This window comes from Phyllostomus discolor, chromosome 5 (assembly GCF_004126475.2).
Source record: "Phyllostomus discolor isolate MPI-MPIP mPhyDis1 chromosome 5, mPhyDis1.pri.v3, whole genome shotgun sequence".
Classification (NCBI taxonomy): Eukaryota; Metazoa; Chordata; class Mammalia; order Chiroptera; family Phyllostomidae; genus Phyllostomus; species Phyllostomus discolor.
Window position 1 is genome coordinate 81,735,284 of NC_040907.2, and position 19,225 is coordinate 81,754,508.

Consider the following 19,225-nt stretch of genomic DNA (forward strand, 5'->3'; position numbering starts at 1 on the left):
TAAGCCATTGAAAATTTTAAACAAGAGGGAGCTCTCACTAATGCGTTAATGCATTCATTAATTCATTCATTCATTCAATAAATGGTTATTTTCTACTAAACAGTAGGTGCTACACGGGATTCAGAGAATGAAAGGTAATTCTGCCGTGACCCTGCCTCCAGCAAGCTCACAGTACCAAGCAACACTCTACTGTGTGACCCTGGTTAGTTTACAAGTGAAGCAGGATAGTATTTTGAAAAAATCCATGAGATTCTTTAATCTTTTCCCATTACTTCTGTCTGTTCCCCCTTTCATTCAACGTGTTTCAAGTTAACATCCTCAGGTGAGAAAGGTGGCTGGTTAAGCAGAAATAGGCTGGTATACTTCTTGGCTTTTATTTTTAAAAGCCTAAGCCCTAGGGTAGGGAGAATGCTGCAGTGAAAGACAAATACTAACAGTTAGATGGAGGTTTGAGCTAAAAGGTAAATGCTTTCTTCTCCTATTCTCTCTCTACCAGACTACACCCCTCCTCCTATTGCAGAAAAGAGAGGATGGGGAGAGACAGGTCTGTGAGTCTCAGAGCAGCAGGAATGAGACCTATCTCCCAGGCACCCTGCTGTGACCATGGGAAAAACTGTAGGAAGGAATGAATGGATACATAAATTGTCTAGGCAGCAGATGAGACCAAAGGTGAATTTGCAAAAATGTTTCTATCCCAAGCATGGCACAAAAGCAGCAGACTGCCAGTGCACCCTGAGGGGCTGTATGGAGGCAGACAGTGGTACTCAGGGGTACACTGTCTGAACATAGGGGCCCCATCCCCATCCCAGGACTGTGCAGCCGCAGACCCATGGCACCATCCAGGGGTGGGGAGAGCCAATCCCAAAGGCGACTGGATTTAAAGGTTCCTGTAGCCTGGCAAAGTGACACTTGTATACAGCCAGAAAAAAAGTGCACTGTTTCCTACTGAACACAGTGATATGTCCTACACAACTAGGTAGGCAGGCTGAGACTTGGTCCCACTATACATACCAAATTACCCTGTGGCAGGAGAGGCAACAAATTCTGCTGGGTTACAGGTGTGGCTGCATGGGAAAGGTAACAGGTCTTCTTAGAATGGCCAAGTCTGTGTTAAGCTTTGAAGAGTAAGGTGGGAGCATGTCAATTGGGGAGATTTCAGATAAATTTTTTAAAAGGATGATGCAAAAGCAGACAGGTGTGGTAAATGTCCGGACATTTAAGAAGTTTCATTTTATTTTCATTTAGGTATATTTCAGAGACATCTGGGACAATAAGTTGGAAAATCAGGCACAGAAACTAACACAAATGACCTTGTTTCTAAAGGTAAGGATTTTGTACTTGATGATTGAAGAGTGTTAAGCAGAAAAATAATGTGATTAGAATGTCATAGAAAGACAAGAAAATATTTAAATGATCATGATTTTTGCTATGTGATATAAAACCACATATTATTTATTAACCAGTTGACATAAGTGTATATGTCTATATCTAATATTCCATAAGGCAATAATCATCTGTTTTGCTCACTATTATAGCTTCTAACATAGTTTCTAAAATTTCAAGGTACATAACAAATACTTGTTAAAACGAATAGAAAATATATTAACTGTCTTAGATTCTAAAAGGTGTCTTGATTATTCAACACTGTATTCTAAATGTCAAGTATAGCATTTGGCACATAGGTACTCAGAAATATTTAAATGAAGGAAGAATTTACTCTGTAAATGTGAAAAAAATCCTTAATACATAAGTACATCAATTAATATAATGATACAGCCATTGTAGATTTCTCATGTGGACCTCATTGTTTTTGATAGGGATCAGGCGGAACCCTTAATGAAGCAGGACTACTGTAAACATCTCCCCTTTGGTCGGAGTCCTCAAACCACAGTCAACTTGACTGTGATCATTTCCTTCACTGAGTACAGTTTGTGTTTCATGGTAGCTCCCAGCAGAGGGGTTATTTCCACAACAGGGCTGTGCTCCCAACAGCAAGGGATTCTCTCTCTCTTTGCTGATGGTTGTTCACAGTTCAGACTTAATGGCCCAGGATCTGCAACAGTCTGATCTGTATGGCCTTAGATAGCTGTTTCTGTTTCAATGCGCTTTTGTCCAGGTCTGTACACTGTATGTGAAGCAATTTAAAGACAGGACTTTCCTTTACTGTGGGGCCTGTAGAACCGTCTGCTGTTGCAGTGACTAGTACCTGGGGTGGCTTCTCCATGCTGCTGTGCAGGAAGGATTTACAAATCTTTCTGGCTTTGAGAAGAAAGAAAAGGCTCTCTCAGAATTAACAAAAAGGCTTTCTCTTAACTCTCCAGTTTCTTGTCCTGTATTGTCCGTGAATGCAATAGTATTCTATCTTTAAAAAGGAGGAAATTCTGACACATGCTATAACATGGATGATCCTTAAAGACATTGTGCTAAAGGAAAAATATTATTCTATTTATATGAGGTACTTAGAACAGTCAAATTTATAGAGATCAAAAGTAGAGATTACCAGGGACTGAGGGTATAGGGTGGTAGGAAGTTACTGTTTAATAGTACAGATTTCCCATCTGGGATGATGATAAGTTCTGTGGACGGATGGTGGCGATGGCCACACAACAATGTGGATATGCTTAATGCCACTGAACTGTACTCTTAAAAATGATTAAAATAATATATTTTACATTATACATATTTTACCATAATGAGGAAAAAAATGTAATCTGAAGTTAGTTGGAAGCTTTGAGCTTCTGGGTAAGATTTATACACTACAGAGTCAGCCATTTCCTTCTGGACCTCTTCTTGTCAGTTTCTTTAAGGGTTTCCTTTTGCATTAGTTGAATTCTCCAAAGAAAGACTTTCCAAACCCTTGCCCAAAGGATAAACCCAAGCTGCCAGCATTCTGAAGCATAGTGAGAAGAGAGGGCATAGTTCCTGTTAGTCAGTGTATAAATATTTATTTAATCGTCCTTCAACCCTACTTAGTCCTTCTTTCAAGTACCCCTGCCCCACACTATGTCTGGTATAACTCTACCAAGAAACCCTGGTTTCTTTAATTCTATCTCTGGAAAATAGACCCTCAGGCTTCTATTGGGGTAAAGGAGGACTGCACAGAGAAGAGATTTTTAGTTTTAAACCGATTTTCTACTAATCCTCCTGTTTTGACTGTGCACCTTAAGCTCTCCTTTTAGAGATAACTGATACTAACAATTTCTAAACATGTTGGGATTCCTCAGTGCCACCCATTGTATCAGCTAGTCCTCCTTCTGGTTTAAGATTTTATATTTCTCTCTCTTGAGTCACCCCCTAGCATGCTTCTTGTGTAGTATATGAACTGGACACGGTCCCTGCCCACCTTGCTCTCTTGTACTTGCATCTCTTCACCTTCAAGATGCCTGAGGAAGTACATCATGAGAGGAGGAGGTGGAGACTTTTGCCTTCCAGACAGAAATTGCCTAACTCATGTCTCTGATCATCAATACTTTTTATTCCAACAAGGAACTTCTCCTTCGACAGTTAATAATGCTTATGATGCCTTGGACAAGGTACACCACTGAGAGCCTGACTGACCCTTCCAAGTTGGACAGTGGTAAAGAGCTAAAATTTTGACATCATCCCTAACCACCAGGAGTGCAGCCTGACTCTGACGGGCACAGGCATTGGCATGACCAAAGCTGATCTCATAAATAATCAGGGAACCATTGCCAAGTCAGGTACCAATGAAGGTTCTTATGAAGGTTCTTCAGGCTGGGGCAGACACCTCCGTGACTGCACAATTTGGTGTTGGCTTTTATTCTGCTTACCTGGTGGCAAAGAAAGTGGTTGTGATCACTTTCACAGAATGATGGTGAGCAGTATACTTGAAAGTCCTCTGCTGGGGGTTTCTTCACTGCATGAGCTGACCACAGTGAGCCCATTGGTCAGGGTCCCATAATGATCCTCCAACTTAAAGAAGGCCAGACAGAGTACATAGAGGATAGTGTGTCAAAGAAATGGTGAAGAAGCACTCACAGTTCATAGATTATACCATCACCCATTGTTTGGAGGAGAAACAAGAGAAAGAAATCAGTGATAATGAAACAGAGGAAGAGAAAGGTGAGAAAGAAGAGGAAAATAAAGATGATGTGAAGAAACCCAAGACTGAAGACATGTGTGGGCTCAAATAAGGATGATAGTTCTAGGATAAGAAAAAGAAAGCAAAGAAGATTAGGGAGAAATATATTGATCAGGAAGAACTGAACAAAATCAAATCCATTTGAACTAGAAACCCTGATAACACTGTCCAGGAGGAATATAGAGAATTCTTTAAGAACCTTACCAATGTCTGGGAAGACCACTTGGCAGACAAGCACTTTTCTGTATAAGATCAGTTGGAATCAAGGGCACTGCTATTCATCCTCATTGGGCTCCTTTTGACGTTTTTGAGAACAAGAATAAAAACGACATCAAACTCCATGTCCACCGTGTGCTCATCATGGACAGCTGTGATGCGATACCAGAGTATCTCAACTTCATCTGTAATGTAGTTAACTCTGAGGATCTGCTCCTGAACATCTCCAGAGAAATGTTCCAGCAGAGCAAAATCTTAAAGTTCATTTGTAAAAACATTAAGAACTGCCTTGAGCTCTTCTCTAAATTGGGGGAAGATAAAGAATGGTAAGAAATTGTACAAGGCATTCTCTAAAAACCGAAAGCTTAGAATCTATGAGGACTACCAACTGGTGACCTCTTTCTGAGCTTCTATGTTACCACACCTCCCAATCTGAAGATGAAATAACTTCTCTTTCAGAATGTGTCTCTTTCATGAAGGAGACACAAATGTTCATCTATGACACCACTGGTGGGGTAAAGAGCAAGTTGCCAGCTCTGTTTTTACAGAGTGAGTGTAAGCAGAGGTCAAGGTAGTCTATATGACAGCCTGTCGATGAGTATTGTTTGCATCAGATCAAGGAGTTTGATGGGAAGAGCTTGGATTCGGTTCCAAGGAGAGCCTGGAGTTAACCTGAGGATGAAGGGGAGAAGAAAATGGAAGTGAGCACAGCCAACTTTGAGAACCTCTGCAAACTTATGAAAGAAATATTGGATAAAAAGTTGAAAGGGTGACAATCTCCAATAGGTTTGTGTTTTCACCTTGCTGCATTGTGACTAGCACCTACAACTGGACAGCTAGCATGGAGCATATCATGAAAGCTTGGGCACCTTGGGACAACTCTACAGAGGGTGACATGATGGCCAGAAAGCACCTGAAGATCAACCTCAACCACCCCACTGTGGAGACTCTGGCAGAAGGAGAAGGCAGACAAGAATGACAAAACTGTCAAGGATCCTTTGATGCTGCTGTTTGGTCTCTTTTGGCTTCTCTCTTGAGATGTCCTAGACTCAGTCCAGCTGCATCTATTGTATGATCAAGATAGACCTAGGCACTGATGAAAATGAAGTGACAGCAGAAGAGCTCAGTGCTGCTATTCCTGATGAGAAATCTCATATCCCCATCTTTGAGCATGATGAGGATGCCTCTAGCATGGAGGAAGTAGAATAGGAGTTTCTACCTGCAGAACTCGTACCCTTTGTATAGTATCTCATAGCTCCCCGAGAAGCCCTGAGTGACCCTAGCTCATATGGTTTTCTCTGCTGATGACTAGTGATATTTTTTCTCTCTTGTCTTTCTGCCTAAGGCAGAATACAAGGGCTTCAAGCCTTCCTTTCCAATATTTGACAACAGGTTTGATTTTTGTGTATTGTAGTGTTTCTCTTTTGTTTATCTTGTTCTGATATTAAAGTATACAAAATAAAGAAGATGCAGATTTTTAAAAGATTTTATTTATTTATTTTTAGAGAGAGGGCACGGGAAGGAGAGAGGGAAAAAAACTTTGATTGGTTGCCTCTCATAGGTACCCCGACCAGGGACTGAACCTGCAACCCAGGGACATGCTCTGACTGAGAATAGAACTGATAACCTTTTGCTTTGTGGGATGATGCCCAATGAACTGAGCCACACAGGTTAGGGCAAGAAGATGCAGTTTTAATTTGGGGGAAAAAAAGACTTCATCTTTCTTAGGTCTGGTAAGTCAGTTACTATTTGTGCATACACATTCCAGCTTTCAAAATGTTATTACTGTTTTCTTCTCTCTTATTATCTTTGTCCTGAGTTTATGCAAGCAAAAAGAAAAAGATACCCTTTGCTGTTACTATAGTGGGGCTTAGGAAAGAGCAAGAGTTAATGTGCATGTGCAGTCTACCGTCTTTGCCAGCAAGTCTCTTCTGTAGTTTTTACAATGTCATTTAAAAAATTGTTGTGATTTCTTAGGCTCCATTAACAGAAGGGAACCACCTGAAATCTGGAAAATGATGGTGGTGAGTGAAGTCTGGAGTACTATTTTCAGTTCTGTTCATAGCTCTTAAAACTAGAAAAACTGGAATTATTTTAGAAGACAGTGATTAGAATATTAATGGAACAATTAAAGGAACTAGGAATGTTTTCAACTGAGAATGAAAATTTCCAGAAGTTGACTTCAAATATTTCAAAACTTGATGTTCATTTATTCATTAATCCATTTGAGTTCTGCCATGTGCTAGGAAACATTCTTCCAGCATAGGAACAGCGTAGAAAACATGGTCAATTCCTGAATCTTGCAGAGCTCACATCTAGTGGGGGAAAGAGTAATTTCCTCTGGATGGGCCCACTGTAGAAATAGAATAAATGAATAAAAGCCATCAGGACATAAATTTCAAATGAATATGATGAAGAACTTCAAAGTGTTAGAACTGATAAAGTGTAATAATTAACAACTTGTTTTAACTCCTCAGAAGGTGATGAGAATGAGGATCTCAAAAAAAAAGTGTTTAACAGAGAGGTTAATTGTATGGACTCTGGTTAGAAACCCAGCTCTACTCTAAGGTAGCTATTGACCTTAATGTCTCTGAGCTTCTATTGTTTCATATGTAAAATTCAGCTAATAATAGTATATTTATATGATGCTGTGAGGATTAAATGAGTTAATATGTGTAAAATGTTTAGAAGATTATCTGCAGAACATAATAAGTGCTACATAAGCATTAGCTAGTACTATTTATTTTTAACCAATTTTTTATTTTGCATAAATTTTAAACCATCCAAAAGTTACAAAAATAGTACAATGAATGTTATATATTCTTTGCCTAAATTTCCCAGTTGTTAACATGTGCCACATTTGCTTTATCTCTCTCTGAGAGTAACTTGTTTATTTCTTTTTGGTTGGACCATGTGATTATTAGTTGTAGCTTCACCCCTATGTATTTCACCTCTACATACTTTTATGTATAATTTCTCATATAGCCATAATCAAGTTACCATACTCATTAAATTTAATATTGATATAATTCTAGTTTCTAATAGATAGTCCGTATTCGGTTCTCCCCAATTGTCCCAATAATGTCCCTTAACTTTCTTAAAGATCATAATCCAATCAGGAATCAGGGAATATATTATATTATATTTAATTGTCACATCTCTTTAGCCTTTTTAATCTAGAACCATTCACCAAACTTTTTTTTGTCTTTTATGACAGTGACAGTTTTTTAGCAGTCCAGGCCAATTTTTTGTATGATGTCTCCCAATTCAGATTTGTCTGATTTTTCTCATGGTTAGGTTCAAATTTAACATTTTTGACAGGAATACTATTCAGGTGATGTGGTTCTTTTTCAGAACATCACCTTAGGAGACACATGATGTCAGTGTGTCCCGTTTTTCCCATTCGGATAAGGTAGTGCCTGCTACCTTCCTCCTTGGTTATTAGTAAGTCATCTGTCATGTCACATTCTGAGACTGTGTGAATTTTCTAGACAGGCTTTTACCTGGTAATGTTAGCATCCATTGATGATTTTATTATCTCACAATGGGCATGGCATGGTCAACTAGATGAACAAAGAAGATAAGTTTGTTTCGGGGAAAAGATTGCCATTGGGTACAGTGGGAGCCTATAGCAGGAAGTTAGCTCCACTTAGTAAAAAAAATCATAAGCTTTGGTATAAATGCACATATCTCTGACAATTACTAGCTGAATGACACTGAGTAAATTTCCCCAAATTTAATCCTCTAGAAAATGGGAATTACAATTTCTGTTTTACAGAGTTCATTTGTGTATTGATACAAAGGGAACCTTGATGATGATGGCTGCACTTATGAAGATGATTATATTAATGAAGATGGTGCATTTAATCAGATGTTGACTTTAAGATGTACAACAGGTCATAGAAATTAAGACATTGCCTCTTGGGTGTGGATATACTGGGGAGGGTAGGAGTATCCAGAAGGAAGTAGAATACTTTGATCTTTGTCGTATTCAACCTTTATCATAATTGGTGGTGGTATGTCCAGCCTGAAGTGCAATGCAGAGGTTGTAAGATTCAATGTTGGACTATTTGCATAACAATCTCTGGAGAACACTGAAAATTATAAGGTTCTAAGCTAAGCTGATCCTTCAGAAATTCTTATTCAGTGTGTCTTGGGGGAGATTTTGGTCCATTGCCAGGGTGAATAGAGCGTTACATCTAATCTAAATCTAATCTAATCTAAAAGGTCAGTTTGGTCAAATTAACTGACTCTTCAGTCAATTTATGTGTATTCAGATTATGGACAGTAATCGTATACTTGTGTGTGACAGCATTGGTCTGAACCCTGGTTTATATTAAAAATAAGGCACTAAAGTCTTTTATGGATAGGTTAAGGCAATTCAACAAGTACATTGCTGAGAGCGTTGACATGAGAGTAGCCAGAGAGCTCTGTAGCCAACTCTGAGAGTTGTAGTTCAGATCTGTGCTGTTCAATGTGTGGCCACCAGCTACATGTGATTCAGCTAGAATGAAACAAGCAATAGTTAATGCAATTTTAGGATAGATACTCTCAATGTTTAGAGCAATTTAGAAATATTTTAAGGAAAATAACACGAATTGAATTTAGACTTAATTTTAAATTGATTAAAATCATGTAAAATGAAAAATTTTGTTCCTCAGTTAAACTAACTCATTTCAAGTGCTCGACAGCTACACATGGCTAGTGACTATTACAGTAGGACAGTGTAGATATAGAACACTTTCATCACTGCAGAAAGTTCTATTAGCACTGTTGAGGAAGTGTTGATAACCTGCCAAAAACCCATGCATAGTAGAAAATAGTTGTTACTGGTCTCACTCTAAAGACCAGGAAAGACTTGATGTCTAGTGAATACAAGACTATTTTAGTTGATCTTCTTGCCAACTAAAGGAAAAAAGACTGAGGCAAGCCAGGGGATGTTGGGTGAAGAAATAGCATCTATTTCTACATAATCCCCCCTCTTTGCTGTGGGGAGGGTAAGTTTCTAATCCCTATGGCCCCAGAAGCAAGCTACTTAGAATATCCTCTCTTAAGAGGCTATTGTATGAGCCATTGTTAGATCCTACTTTCTTTCTGGCCCCTGCATTCCCATTCCCCAGGCAGCCTAACTGCCAAGATGGCTGGCAGTGCCCAGGTGTGATACCTGGTAGCTACATTTCCTCTCTGTGTGTGCTCTGTTGGCTCTAAGTATAGTTTGCATCCATCTGTTCCTCTCGCCCTTCCACACTACAGAGTTAGGTGTTGTTTTGTCCCCTGGAGGGAGCCCATATTGTTCTATTGCTACCACAGAAAAAAACAAATCAGGTGCAACAAGGAAAAATATGGAGTGTAAGCATGTGTTTCCAGGTCATCAACATGCAAGCAAACGTGCATGAAAATGAGTGTTAATTTACTGCATGATTCAGTGTTTGCAAGACTATCAAGTCGTTTCCCATAGGCAGCCCAACAGCCATCACAAAGTAATGAATTTTTATTATAACCATGTATGATGGTTGAACTAGTAAAGTAATGATCAAAGAAAAGAACAAAATAATAGCAAAGGTGATAACAATAATGATAGTGTAATAATTAACTGGCAAAGGCATTTATAACTGGGGTCAATTGGCTAATAGACTTGTTTGGGTCAGTCATAACAAATCTGATTTTCTCATTTTAACATTTGTGGTTTCTGCTGCCTTCATTTAAAAAAATTTCAGTTATGAAAATAGACTCACATTAATAATAAAAATAGAAACAAATTAAATGGATAGTAGGTTGTGTTTTTATTTATGTTTTCCATATTAGGTTTTGGAGGCCCTTTAAAATTTGTCTGGATTGTTTTGCAGAAATTATTAAACTAGAAAAAGACTCCAGCTTTTTGGAATCCTATGTTCCATTTTGAATTATACTCTTCATTACCAATTTTCTCATTTATGCATATGTATCTTTGGATTTGCTTTGGTTATCTGCAAAACTCAGGGTGAATTGTACTTTTACATGGACCAAACCATTTGGAAACAAAACCATTTAAAAAATAAATAGGTATTTTAAAAATTCATTTTAACTTTTTTTATCCCTCTACTATTTTCCTCTTCTGGTATTTTTTTCTTTCTCTTAGTTTTTGTCAATTCTATTTTAATATCTCATAGAAAGGAGAATTGATCTAATTTTAACAGTGTAAAAGTACCATGCATAAATTCAGGTCGTCCAAAAGAGAATTCTGAGTAATGTAAATAGAGTTTAATGTTTAGTTAGCTCTTTTACTTGAAAAGTTGCCTCAGTTCATGCTCATCTTCTTTCCTGGAGTGTTGTTAGTTATCTCACTTTAGGCAAGTATCTTCCAGCCATTCTCAGCCAGAACAAATATTTACAGTTAAGCCCTAAACTCCAGAAAATGGCTTTGTATGTGTGCTGGAGGTGGCTGGGGGGTGTAAATGGAAAGGCTGACTTTGTCTTAACTTTAGAAACACAAATGGAGCCACCACAATAAATCATTCAAAGACATTCAAATGGATGTTTATTAGGAGAAGCTTACCTCCCTTAAGCTAACTAGAGAGGGTTAAGAGGCTATGGGGGCTGTGATCCCACATAACTAATGGGCACACTTTTCATAGACAGAAGGGCCATGCTTTAGTCATAGTGGTAAATCTGTAGTGACAGACGTTTGTTCTATATTTGTGAATGACCTGATTTGGCATGCATGCAGCTCGTTCTACTGACAATAATGGTAACATGGTGTGAGGGAGAGGGAGGGAAGAAAGGAGAAAGAATTAGAGGAGGAGGCACAGTAGAGGGAGGAAAGAAACCCAGGCAGAGAGAAAGGGAGAATGGGGAAAGGACTATTAAACAGTGGAAGATCAGGAGCATCTAAGGGTGACTCAAACCTGCCTTTAGTAGATCATTATTTGCATTTGGGAGCAATTCTAATTGATTCAGGGAGAATTGCTTTTCTTTCTCCATGCTCCCTCCTCCTTCCTCTCCCTCATCTCCCCTGCAATCTCTGGGGAAGATATTCAGACAGCTGTCAGCTGGTGCAGGATGCTTCTGCATCAAGGAGTCCCTTGTAATTTGCAGAACTTGCCTGACCAGCCACCCTTTGCTGCTATCCTGCAACCTCTTCAAGTAAGAAGGAAGCTGGCCCAAAGTGATGGAAAAACAAAAAACAAACAAACAAATTTAAAAAACCCACAAAGGCTGTAATAATTAGAAGAGAAGTAGTGTTATGCCTTCTGCTACTTCCTCTCCCCTAAAGCCATTCCTCCTTAAAGTAGCAGATACAATCCATGGCAAGAGCAATTAGGACACCCAAGGACACCTCTGCTGAGAGTGAGTTAGGAGTGGTGTGTAGAGCACTGAATGCAGACAGGAATCCTGCGTACTGCTACAGATTTGCCATGTGGCCACAGACAAGTCCCCGCCCATCTCTGAGCCTGTTTCCTAACCTGCAAATGAAACAATTCAAAACAAGGTCTCTAGGGAGTTTTTAGTATTCAAATTCACAGTTCTCACGGTAAGCATGTAGACATGTAAATAAGTAGCTCTAGTGCCACCACCTCAGACATATTTCCTGATCTGCCTACCCAAAATATTTCCCTGCCCCATCATCCTTGAACATAGTAGCACTTGTCATCATCTGACACGTCTTGTTGATTTCTTTATGGCCATTTGATTAACTGACTAGGGTGCATGCTCTGTGCAAATTGGAACACAGTCTGCCTTATTCACCACTTCTTTTTCAGTGAAGAATATACATATTGTTTATATTTTTTATATCCTCATTATAAAAGAAATGTTTGTGGAGTACTGAATGGCTCTACCCAGCAATATTTCTATGTTGCAATTTTTCAGTTTATAAACAACAGAAACATACTGGGGTTACTTACCTCTGTGAGTGGGTCCTTACAAGGAATACACAAACAAGCAAGGGGTTGGGAAACTCTTCAAAGCCCACAGGAAGGCTTTTCTGAGAAATGGAGTATGGCTATCACCACTTACCATACAGTTCAAGTTTTACACTCTAACAGCCCCTCTGATGACCAGCATTTACTCTGTTCCCTGTCTGTTCCAATCAAGCCTCCTTGCTCTCTGCTCTGGCTCTGCCATTTCAGTGAGACCATTCACTGCTCCCCATTTCCCTTGTTCTGGGCTCTCCAGCAACACCCAACTTTTTGTGGGGCCTGAGATCAAACTAATCCAGAAAGGCTGAATTGGTTTACCTATTAACTATCCAGTACAGAGAACCCCTTTTGACAAAACAGCGTAAAGGGAGCGCATCAGAAGCAACCATATAGCTTTTTTAAAGTATACTTCCTGGGGTCCCATTGATAGGTAATTAATTAGAACCTCCATCTGGTGTTGAATTGGACATCTGGTATTTTGAGAAGTCTCCTCAGACAATTTTTTTGTGCACCACTAGACAAGACATACTGCCAGGTGCCAACTCTCAGCCCACTCATGTTACTGAACCAAAGGGGTTCGTCTAATGAAATGTGAACATGAGTTTGCAGCAAAGAAAGTAAAGGTGTATTTAAGCAAATGGCACCAAACTTGCAGTCATAGGTGAGCTGTTGCTCTAAGACTTGGCTTCCTGATGGCTTCTAGAAGATGGGTTGTAGAGAGAGAGAATGATTTATCATGGTGGAGTTAGAGTCATGGTGTCTATTGATTGCATGGCACTAGGGTAGGGGTAGTTGATTGCTGTATCTGGTCCTGATGTCAGCCATGGCATCACTCTGTCTGGTTTTTCAGGGGTGTGGTCACTGGGGTCATTCACTTCTCTGGGTCTGGAGCTGAAACACAACTGAGACCTAGACGTTATCTTTAGTTTGACTGAAATTTTGTCTCTGTGGTCAACAGACCCAAGGTTTTCCCCTAAGATTATTTGATGCTGACCAAGACCTCACTGTCCAGAAGGCTTAATGATTAATGGAGTGGATGTGTAAGGGAGAAGGACAAGTGAATCAGGGTGCTCCTAAGCCAGACAAGGCCAGTTTGAATCAAAAGGAAAGAAAGAAAAGGTCATTTTGAAAAGTTAAGTTTCTACTTCCAGACAAGATGGAGGCATAGGTAGATATACTGTGCCTCCTCACACAACCAAAAGAAGGACAACTACAATTTATAAACAAAAAACAACCACAACTGACAGAAAATCAAACTGTATGGAAGTCCAACAACCAAGGAGTTAAAGAAGACACATTCATCCAGACCGGTAGGAGGGGCAGAGTCGGGCAGCTGGGGTGGAGAGGGCTCGTGGCAAAGTGGCAGCTGGGGGACCCAACAAGGTGGTGGCTTGTGGAAGGGGGCGAGGTGTTCAAGGTGGCTGTAGGAACTGGGCAGTTCCACATTCACGTGCAGATAAACCAGGTGAAACTGGGTAGTGGGACAGAGCACACAACCCAGGGTCATAGCACAGGGAAATAAAGCCTCAAATCACTGATTGAAATCACATGTGGGGGTTGAGGTGCTGGGAGAAACTCATAGCCTCACAGGAGAGTTCACTGGAGAGACCCACTGGGTCCTAGAATGTACACAATCCAAACTCCTAGGAATCAGCATCAGAAGGGCTCAATTTGCTTGTGGGAAGTAGGGGAAGTGACTAAAATCTGGCAAAGAACAGAGAAAGCACCATTGTTTCCTCTTAGACCCCTTTCCCATATACAGTGTCACAAACCAGCAATGTGGATTACCTCGCCCAAGGCTCTGCCCCTCACTACTTAACAGGTGTGTCAAGACAAAAAAAAAATGCCCCAAATGAAAGAACAGCTCAAAGCTCCAGAAAAAAATACAACTAAGCGACAAAGAGGTAGTCAACCTATCAGATGCACAGTTCAAAACACTGGTAATCAAGATGCTCACAGAAATGGTTGAATGTGGTCACAAGTTAGATGAAAAAATGAAGGCTACACTAAGTGAAATAAAGGAAAATGTACAGAGAACCAAAAATGATGGGAAGGAAACAGACTCAAATCAATGGTGTGGACCAGAAGGGAGAAAGAAACATCCAATCAGAAAAAAATGAAGAAACAAGATTTCAAAAAATGAGGAGAGGCTTAGGAACATCCAGGATATCTTTAAATGTTCCAACATCCAAATTATAGGGGTACCAGAAAGGGAAGAGGAAGACCAACAAGTGGAAAACTTATTTGAACAAATAATAAAGGAGAACTTCCCCCATCTGGCAAAGGTAATAGACTTCTAGGAAGTCCAGGAAGCTCAGAGAGTCCCAAAGAAGTTGGACCCAAGGAGGAACACACCAAGGCACATCATAATTACATTACCCAAAATAAAAATTAAGCAGGGAATCCTAGAATCAGCAAGAGAAAAGGAGACAGTTACCTACAAAGGAGTGTCAGACTGTCAGCTGATTTCTCAAAAGAGACCTTACAGGCAAGAAGGGGCTAGAAAGAAGTATTCCAACTCATGAAAGGCAAGGACCTACATCCCAGATTGCTCTATCCAGCAAAGCTTTCATTTAGAATGGAAGGGCAGATAAAGTACATCTCAGATAAGGTCAAGTAAAAGGAGTTCATTATCACCAAGGCCTTATTATATAAAGTGTTAAAGGGACTTATCTAAGAAAAAGAAGATAAAAAATGTGTACAGTGAAATGACAGCAAACTCACAATTATTAATAACCACACCTAAAACAAAAACAAAACCAAACTAAGCAAACAACTAGAACAGGAACAGAACCACAGAAATGGAGATCACATGGAAGGTTATCAACAGGGGAGTGGGAGGGAGAGAGAGGCAGTAAAGGTAGAGAGAATAAGTAGCATAGATGGTGGGTAGAAAATAGTTGGAAGGGTAAGAATAGTATGGGAAATATAGAAGCCAAAGAACTTATATGTATGTTACATGGACATGAACTAAAGTGGAATGTGGGTGGGAGGGGTTGTGCAGGGTGGAGGGGAGTGAAGGGGGGAATATGGGGTAACTATAATAGCATAATCAATAAAATATATTTTTTAAAAAATTAAGTTTCTGTATGGTTACAATCTGCTATGCCCATTGAGGGGGAATCCTGGGTGCAAAGCATGGCAAACACAGAGAACTTCATAGAATCTTTTCATATACCCTGTCTACCTTTCCATCAGTCTGTGCATCCTTTCTGCCATATATCTATATACTAGCATTCCTAGGTATGATATTTAGATATTAAATTTTGATTCCACTATCCCTTCCCTTTCCCTTCAGAAACACTTATGAGGAATGATTAAGACAAGTTAGAGTGTTTCAAAAAAAACTGGAAACAGAAGAAGGTACATTCTAGCTGTGGTAAGAGAACATAAAGCATGTAACTCTGGATTCCATTTTAGAATTAGAATTTAGCTCCTTAAAATAATAATTCTTTATTCTATATTCTTTCTCAGTCATACTACCTCCAATGCAGTAGTACCAAGAAAGGAATTTATTTTTTTCTGGGTCACATGAGGGAAGCCCACAGAATGACTTATGAAATAAAACTACTACTTATCTATTAAAAAAAAGCCAAGAAAAACAAAGATGAAGGAGGAAGAGGAGAAAAAGAAAAAAACAAGGAAGAGGAGGAAGAGGAAAACAACATCCAATAGGCCAATTTTTATGGCTGACATTAGGAGGTCCTTGGGAAAGAATGAGCTATCAGGAAGTGAGGAAGAGTGGGTAGTAACTTATCCAACATGTTTCCTGATCTCCAATTTGTATGATGTACACAAAACATACAGGATACAGTCTTGCCTTCATTGAGCTGAAAATCCAATAGGGGAACACATGGAAAGGATCTACACTATTAAATAAGATAATATATATTAAGAATACTTTGAGTGCCAAGACTATTGTATGTTCTCAATAAATGCAAGTTCCCTTTCATCTGAAACAAAGGAGTTGATCGAACACTATTTGTATCAGACTTACCTAATCTTTGGTCCAGCTTCCTTCTCCTTTGCCTACCTCCACTTGATTTTCCAGGTTTCCTTGCAGCTAGGATCAGAAACAAGAAACAGGAGAAGTCTGCTGGTATTTTCTCTACCCTGTTGTACTATGTTGAATAGTATCCCAAAATAATTCATGTCTACATGTAAATGTGACCTTATTTGGAAATAGGATCTTTGCAGATGTTATTAAGTTAAAATGGGGTCCTACTAGGTTAGGATGGGCCCCAAACCTAATATCACTAGTGTCCTTATAAGAAGAGGTATAGACACAGAGGAGAGAAGGCCATTTGAAGATGGAGGCAGAGACTGGAGTGATGTATCTCCTTCAGAAATGCCAAGGATTGCTGGTAACACCAGAAGCAAGAACAGACAAGAAAGGATTCTTCCCTAGAAACTTCAGAGGGAGGACAGCCCTGCCCACACCTTGATTTTAGACATCCAGCCTCCAGGACTGTGAGAAAACAAATGGATATTATTTTAAGCCACCCAGTTTGTGGTACTTTTTTTATGGCAGCCCTAGAAAACTCCTCTTTCTTCTTTCTAGAATGAGGATAGCTTGTTCTGAGGAATAGCAAACATCTTTACAATGACAGAAGCCATATTCTTAAGTAAGGATGGTAGACTAGGAAGACACTAGAAACCTGCTTCCTTGGGGCAAGTACCCCAGACTTTAGATAAATAAATCATAGATGTTTCAGTTATTGTCACTCAACCTTCCTGCTAAGGATGGCACATTTCTGACTAATGCCCTCTGGTGAAGAGGAAATGACTCAAGAGTACCCTGAGTTCATATTTCAGCCATGTTATTATGTAGATGGGTAGCCCCAGGCAAGTCATAAAGACTTCTTAAACTTCATTTTATTCCTCTGTAAATTAGAAACAATAATATCTATTTGAGTTTAAATGAGATAGTTTATGAGAGAGCCAGGGGTCATCAACAGGGGCGGGGAAGCTAATTCAAGTTACCAAGACTAGAATCCCAAGGACCAGGATACTGTCTGTGTTGATTATGAATACATATGCAATATAACGATTGTTTTCCACACCTCTATACTTGCTGGGAAGATGTCACTTTAATTTTTTTATTTTTTTATTTTTTTTTTAGCAGTAAGCGGCTCTTGGCAACCCAGGTAAACATACTGAGAATCATACCTGCACTGGGAGTTAATTACAAATTAAATAGCTCTACCACACAGATTACATAAAAAATGGTACTGGGATGAGGGGTTCCACATGCTCTCATCCAATAAAAAAGAGCAGAGGTAATTTTTTCAAGTTCTTTCTGGGACAGTCCCACCCCCAACTTCCTGAACCTTGCCTTTTTTGCCCTCAGCATATCCCTCTGATCCCAGAACCCTTCCTTTGGTTATGAGCAAATTTAAGACATGAGCTAGTAGCCTGTGGTGTCTACACTTCTATTCAGAACTAACAGCAGAACAACAAGGATGGAAACTTGTTCCAAAAGGCCATGGGCCCTGACATAATTAAAAGACAAATTTCAGGGGACACCATGGAAACATGCCAAAGCTCCATAGAAATCTGAGTGACAGCTAGACATTCTCAGAAGAACAGTTGGAACAGACCACATCTTTACCCACTTTGCAGAAAAGCCTCTCCATGAGGAAGCTCAATTGTCTGAAGGGCTAGAGCTTCTCAATATTCACTGCATCAAGATACAGGTCCATGCTTGGCCTGGTGTCCTAGCTGCATTGTGTCTTGTTCCTCTGAGAATTCAATTCAAATCACCTGTTTCTAGACTCAAGTCTAAACATAGCAGATCCTGGTCTATCTTTTCCTCTCCCTTCCACCCTTTCACACCCTCTCACCACTTTAGAGCTAAGTGAATATGGTTTTCCAAATATAGTTTTGCAGCCAGTGTGTTAGGCTTCCTAATGAGCAACAGTAATTGCTTCAGCTATTTTCCAAAATGAAAATCAACCTCTGAAGAGCAGCTGGTTTTTTTGTAATGTTCTGCTCCCTCCAATTGCATCCTCCATTCCTACAAGTCAGTCAGAGCCTAGCCTTGACTGCTTCATCTAGGAGCAGGACCTGTGGGACCAGGCAGGAGGAATGTGCTGATGGCAGGGAAACTGAATAGGTGGGCTATTGTGTACTTTATTATATTTAAGGAAATAGGAAAGGGGGAAGAGGGTGGAGAAAGACTTGTTTTTACTTTTGATTTCTAAAATATCCTATTATATGCTGTGCTTATTGATCTATCTGAAAAGATAACCAGATTTTTGGATGACAGAGCAAAGGCATTTCCACCCTCCTTCTTTTTTCAAATGTCACCCCCAAACAACAAAGAGTATACAAAGCAAAAACACAAATCCCATATTCTTTAAGGATAGGAGGTATCTGTAATCTGGAACCACAATATATGAAGATGAGAAACAGATGGAGGAATGGTAAGGCACTTAAAAGATTACGGAAAGTCAAACCTAATGGCCTGAGGGTGATATCGTATCAAATCAAGCCGATTCACTCTGCACAACACAGGGGTGTCCAGGAGTTGAGAGATACATGTGGTGCAGTGGATGGGAGGGAGCATAGCACTGGAAACAACCCCCTTGGGGAAAGGGTAATAATACCAGCTACCATTTGTGAAGCACTTGTTGGCATCTGGCCCTTTACACACATTCTCTACTGCTGTCCTCATAATCAGAGCAAAAGGTACTGTTTCTTCCATTTTATAGATGCAAAAGCTGAGACCCAGAGGGATAATTTGTCCCAGATAATAGGAGAAAGATACTAAATCAATGTACAGCTCACCCTTGAGCAATATGAGTTTAACTACATAGAACCATTTACATGCAGAATTTTTTCAGTCAACAATTTGAAATAACTCACAGACAAGTCACTTAGCCTAAAACAGATGATGTAAGCTTATGACACTGATAAACACAGTGCAGTACTGTAAATGTATTTTCTCTTCCTTATGGTTTTCTTAATAACATTTTTTCCTTTACCTTATTTTATTTAAAAAATACAG

General features: G+C 39.5%; 1 long non-coding RNA gene and 1 pseudogene across 1 annotated transcript; both read left to right on the forward strand.

The window, feature by feature from the left end:
* The first annotated feature begins 500 nt into the window (after window positions 1-500).
* On the forward strand, window positions 501-17,364 carry LOC118500719. The gene is made up of 3 exons (XR_004903297.1): window positions 501-669; window positions 1,246-1,323; window positions 17,339-17,364. It is a non-coding gene; the product is annotated as an uncharacterized LOC118500719 (long non-coding RNA).
* Window positions 3,380-5,561, forward strand: LOC114498109 (annotated as a pseudogene).
* Window positions 17,365-19,225: the final 1,861 nt, after the last annotated feature.